This window comes from Hyla sarda, unplaced genomic scaffold, assembly GCF_029499605.1.
Source record: "Hyla sarda isolate aHylSar1 unplaced genomic scaffold, aHylSar1.hap1 scaffold_908, whole genome shotgun sequence".
In the NCBI taxonomy this organism is placed as follows: domain Eukaryota; kingdom Metazoa; phylum Chordata; class Amphibia; order Anura; family Hylidae; genus Hyla; species Hyla sarda.
Window position 1 is genome coordinate 71,887 of NW_026610936.1, and position 6,054 is coordinate 77,940.

The window sequence follows — 6,054 nt, forward strand, 5'->3', positions numbered from 1 at the left end:
CCACCCGCTATCAAGGCAGCTGCCTATCATGTCATGCCCTACCTGCACAGGTGTGCTGGCTACTCAAATGATCCAATTAAGGAGGCCATTTAGTCAGCAGCAGCAGAAGTCCTGTGCCTGGACGCTCCAACAGCGGCCAGACACAAGCAGAAGCAGCAGAAGCAGCAGCAGCAGCACCACCTTTTGTTTTTTGGCTGCAGCAGCAAGGCCCACAGGGCTGGCTAGCTGGCTAGCCAGCAAGCAGGTAGCAATGAAAGTAGGAATCTTTCTTTTTAACCCTGTAAGGGGGTGGTGCACTGTACCCGAAGATACTGCCATATCGGGTCAATGCATAGGGCGACGGAAGCAAGCTTCGAAATCGGCCCCCGTTCTCAAAAATCCATTTAATATATGGTCCCCAGATAGGGGACGTATCAGATATTAAACTGATAAGAACAGATACTACACTTGATCTTAGCCAAAAGGCCGAGAAGCGATAACCGTGAAAGGGGCGGGCCCAACAAGGTCCCCTTCATGGGCACTATCACTGCTTGCTGTCAGGGAGGCTGCCAGACAATTTTCCATGCACACTCTGGGCTGGGGGGCAGTCAACCACCAGTACACACAGCAGAACCTAAACCCATACCATTATTGCTAAGCAGCAAGACAGGGGCCCATTGCACTCCCACGGGGCCTTTTTAAATGCAATCCATAACCCGGATTTGCCAGGAACCCTTCTTACTCCTCCTACTTGCATGTGACACTGGGCTTAGGATCTGCATAGGAAACACACACACAAGCACACACCTACCTTTGTTGCCTGCAGATGCCTCCTTGGCTGTCCCCAAACGGTATCAAACCAACACCCACGGGAAGCTGTAAGCATAGAGGACATGCCTGCACCCCATTGGACTTACCTGTGTGGGTTAAATCCGGGTTATTTGACAACCTATGGCGGTGATGGTTCTGCTCAGGCAGAGCAGTGCTGATGCTCCTCATAAAGCTGTCGCTGCTGTGAAGGTTCTAGGTGACATCACAAATCCCTTTGGTTACATACACAACAAAGCTGGGTTGTTGTTGTTTACACTCTGCAAGGCCTGTGGAAGTGAGTGACATCATAGCACTGTAGTTCTGAGGGTTCTAGATGGATGCAACAATCTCCTGTTGCTTCTATGAAGGCCATAATAGACGACATCACCAAACAGCTCCATAGTCACATACACAGCAAAGGAGAGATGTTGTTTACACCTAGTGATGTCAGTGGTATTGAGTGACATCACAGCACAGTGCTAAGGCTCCTGGGCCTGGACACAGCAGCGGCTGCAATATCTCAACGGAGAATACGTTTATATATATGTGTGTGTGTGCGCGTATATATATATATATATATATATATATATATATATATATATATTTCTCCGCCGAAATCACTTTTAAACCCATTTCCACCTTTTTTTCCCTTCTCTTCCTCTTACTTTTTTTTCACGTTTTTTTACGTTTTTCTCCTTTTCGCCTCTTTTCTGGGCGTATTATTCTTCTTTTTCTTCTTTTTTTTCGTCTAATGCATACCCCATCAGTGCAGCAATGCTTATTCAATACCGCCAGCAGATGGAGACACTGGGGGATAATTTTCTAAGGATTTATACTGATTTTTCCTGTCTGAATTTGTCGCACAGAAAGTTGCAGGCCAAATATGTGTGACATTTCTGCGACTTTAGCTTCTAGAGCATTTTTACAACATTATACATAGGTGCTGAATACATAAAAAGCGACTGTTCAGCGACAGACAAGTCGCATCGGCTGAAAGTAGGCCAGAATGTCAGTCCATGTTGGAGCAGGTTTAGATACAGTCTAAAGTATAGATCTCAAAGTCTGTGCACAGAATTTAGCAAGGGCCTCGCACCTTCTGATGCATCAGGTAGGTGCACAATAGCATAGCCTAACCCTCTGTACTTTGGTCTATATTGATGCGGGACATAGACAGCCAGCTGATGACCAATCCATTAGTGCAATGGATGGCTGGAAGCATTTGTCTTTGCCTTTGCAATACCACAGAAGCAATGCATGGTCAATGTACAGCAATGACACACCTGTGTGAACAGCCAGGAGACCCCCCCCCCCCCCCCCCATGTTATGTTACATAGTTACATAGTTAGTACGGTCGAAAAAAGACATATGTCCATCAAGTTCAACCAGGGAATTAAGGGGTAGGGGTGTGGCGCGATATTGGGGAAGGGATGAGATTTTATATTTCTTCATAAGCATTAATCTTATTTTGTCAATTAGGAACATTCAGCACCCACCCGCTATCAAGGCAGCTGCCTATCATGTCATGCCCTACCTGCACAGGTGTGCTGGCTACTCAAATGATCCAATTAAGGAGGCCATTTAGTCAGCAGCAGCAGAAGTCCTGTGCCTGGACGCTCCAACAGCGGCCAGACACAAGCAGAAGCAGCAGAAGCAGCAGCAGCAGCACCACCTTTTGTTTTTTGGCTGCAGCAGCAAGGCCCACAGGGCTGGCTAGCTGGCTAGCCAGCAAGCAGGTAGCAATGAAAGTAGGAATCTTTCTTTTTAACCCTGTAAGGGGGTGGTGCACTGTACCCGAAGATACTGCCATATCGGGTCAATGCATAGGGCGACGGAAGCAAGCTTCGAAATCGGCCCCCGTTCTCAAAAATCCATTTAATATATGGTCCCCAGATAGGGGACGTATCAGATATTAAACTGATAAGAACAGATACTACACTTGATCTTAGCCAAAAGGCCGAGAAGCGATAACCGTGAAAGGGGCGGGCCCAACAAGGTCCCCTTCATGGGCACTATCACTGCTTGCTGTCAGGGAGGCTGCCAGACAATTTTCCATGCACACTCTGGGCTGGGGGGCAGTCAACCACCAGTACACACAGCAGAACCTAAACCCATACCATTATTGCTAAGCAGCAAGACAGGGGCCCATTGCACTCCCACGGGGCCTTTTTAAATGCAATCCATAACCCGGATTTGCCAGGAACCCTTCTTACTCCTCCTACTTGCATGTGACACTGGGCTTAGGATCTGCATAGGAAACACACACACAAGCACACACCTACCTTTGTTGCCTGCAGATGCCTCCTTGGCTGTCCCCAAACGGTATCAAACCAACACCCACGGGAAGCTGTAAGCATAGAGGACATGCCTGCACCCCATTGGACTTACCTGTGTGGGTTAAATCCGGGTTATTTGACAACCTATGGCGGTGATGGTTCTGCTCAGGCAGAGCAGTGCTGATGCTCCTCATAAAGCTGTCGCTGCTGTGAAGGTTCTAGGTGACATCACAAATCCCTATGGTTACATACACAACAAAGCTGGGTTGTTGTTGTTTACACTCTGCAAGGCCTGTGGAAGTGAGTGACATCATAGCACTGTAGTTCTGAGGGTTCTAGATGGATGCAACAATCTCCTGTTGCTTCTATGAAGGCCATAATAGACGACATCACCAAACAGCTCCATAGTCACATACACAGCAAAGGAGAGATGTTGTTTACACCTAGTGATGTCAGTGGTATTGAGTGACATCACAGCACAGTGCTAAGGCTCCTGGGCCTGGACACAGCAGTGGCTGCAATATCTCAACGGAGAATACGTTTATATATATGTGTGTGTGTGCGCGTATATATATATATATATATATATATATATATATATATATATATATTTCTCCGCCGAAATCACTTTTAAACCCATTTCCACCTTTTTTTCCCTTCTCTTCCTCTTACTTTTTTTTCACGTTTTTTTACGTTTTTCTCCTTTTCGCCTCTTTTCTGGGCGTATTATTCTTCTTTTTCTTCTTTTTTTTCGTCTAATGCATACCCCATCAGTGCAGCAATGCTTATTCAATACCGCCAGCAGATGGAGACACTGGGGGATAATTTTCTAAGGATTTATACTGATTTTTCCTGTCTGAATTTGTCGCACAGAAAGTTGCAGGCCAAATATGTGTGACATTTCTGCGACTTTAGCTTCTAGAGCATTTTTACAACATTATACATAGGTGCTGAATACATAAAAAGCGACTGTTCAGCGACAGACAAGTCGCATCGGCTGAAAGTAGGCCAGAATGTCAGTCCATGTTGGAGCAGGTTTAGATACAGTCTAAAGTATAGATCTCAAAGTCTGTGCACAGAATTTAGCAAGGGCCTCGCACCTTCTGATGCATCAGGTAGGTGCACAATAGCATAGCCTAACCCTCTGTACTTTGGTCTATATTGATGCGGGACATAGACAGCCAGCTGATGACCAATCCATTAGTGCAATGGATGGCTGGAAGCATTTGTCTTTGCCTTTGCAATACCACAGAAGCAATGCATGGTCAATGTACAGCAATGACACACCTGTGTGAACAGCCAGGAGACCCCCCCCCCCCCATGTTATGTTACATAGTTACATAGTTAGTACGGTCGAAAAAAGACATATGTCCATCAAGTTCAACCAGGGAATTAAGGGGTAGGGGTGTGGCGCGATATTGGGGAAGGGATGAGATTTTATATTTCTTCATAAGCATTAATCTTATTTTGTCAATTAGGAACATTCAGCACCCACCCGCTATCAAGGCAGCTGCCTATCATGTCATGCCCTACCTGCACAGGTGTGCTGGCTACTCAAATGATCCAATTAAGGAGGCCATTTAGTCAGCAGCAGCAGAAGTCCTGTGCCTGGACGCTCCAACAGCGGCCAGACACAAGCAGAAGCAGCAGAAGCAGCAGCAGCAGCACCACCTTTTGTTTTTTGGCTGCAGCAGCAAGGCCCACAGGGCTGGCTAGCTGGCTAGCCAGCAAGCAGGTAGCAATGAAAGTAGGAATCTTTCTTTTTAACCCTGTAAGGGGGTGGTGCACTGTACCCGAAGATACTGCCATATCGGGTCAATGCATAGGGCGACGGAAGCAAGCTTCGAAATCGGCCCCCGTTCTCAAAAATCCATTTAATATATGGTCCCCAGATAGGGGACGTATCAGATATTAAACTGATAAGAACAGATACTACACTTGATCTTAGCCAAAAGGCCGAGAAGCGATAACCGTGAAAGGGGCGGGCCCAACAAGGTCCCCTTCATGGGCACTATCACTGCTTGCTGTCAGGGAGGCTGCCAGACAATTTTCCATGCACACTCTGGGCTGGGGGGCAGTCAACCACCAGTACACACAGCAGAACCTAAACCCATACCATTATTGCTAAGCAGCAAGACAGGGGCCCATTGCACTCCCACGGGGCCTTTTTAAATGCAATCCATAACCCGGATTTGCCAGGAACCCTTCTTACTCCTCCTACTAGCATGTGACACTGGGCTTAGGATCTGCATAGGAAACACACACACAAGCACACACCTACCTTTGTTGCCTGCAGATGCCTCCTTGGCTGTCCCCAAATGGTATCAAACCAACACCCACGGGAAGCTGTAAGCATAGAGGACATGCCTGCACCCCATTGGACTTACCTGTGTGGGTTAAATCCGGGTTATTTGACAACCTATGGCGGTGATGGTTCTGCTCAGGCAGAGCAGTGCTGATGCTCCTCATAAAGCTGTCGCTGCTGTGAAGGTTCTAGGTGACATCACAAATCCCTATGGTTACATACACAACAAAGCTGGGTTGTTGTTGTTTACACTCTGCAAGGCCTGTGGAAGTGAGTGACATCATAGCACTGTAGTTCTGAGGGTTCTAGATGGATGCAACAATCTCCTGTTGCTTCTATGAAGGCCATAATAGACGACATCACCAAACAGCTCCATAGTCACATACACAGCAAAGGAGAGATGTTGTTTACACCTAGTGATGTCAGTGGTATTGAGTGACATCACAGCACAGTGCTAAGGCTCCTGGGCCTGGACACAGCAGCGGCTGCAATATCTCAACGGAGAATACGTTTATATATATGTGTGTGTGTGCGCGTATATATATATATATATATATATATATATATATTTCTCCGCCGAAATCACTTTTAAACCCATTTCCACCTTTTTTTCCCTTCTCTTCCTCTTACTTTTTTTTCACGTTTTTTTACGTTTTTCTCCTTTTCGCCTCTTTTCTGGGCGTATTA

General features: G+C 46.5%; 3 non-coding genes across 3 annotated transcripts; all 3 read right to left on the bottom strand.

Annotated features, from left to right (window-relative positions):
* Nucleotides 1-286: 286 nt before the first annotated feature.
* LOC130349024 (U2 spliceosomal RNA) lies at nt 287-477 on the bottom strand. The gene has a single exon (XR_008886458.1). It is a non-coding gene; the product is annotated as a U2 spliceosomal RNA (small nuclear RNA).
* Nucleotides 478-2,564: 2,087 nt separating this feature from the next.
* On the bottom strand, nt 2,565-2,755 carry LOC130349025 (U2 spliceosomal RNA). The gene has a single exon (XR_008886459.1). It is a non-coding gene; the product is annotated as a U2 spliceosomal RNA (small nuclear RNA).
* A 2,084-nt stretch (nt 2,756-4,839) lies between these two features.
* On the bottom strand, nt 4,840-5,030 carry LOC130349028 (U2 spliceosomal RNA). Its single transcript, XR_008886461.1, has one exon. It is a non-coding gene; the product is annotated as a U2 spliceosomal RNA (small nuclear RNA).
* Nucleotides 5,031-6,054: the final 1,024 nt, after the last annotated feature.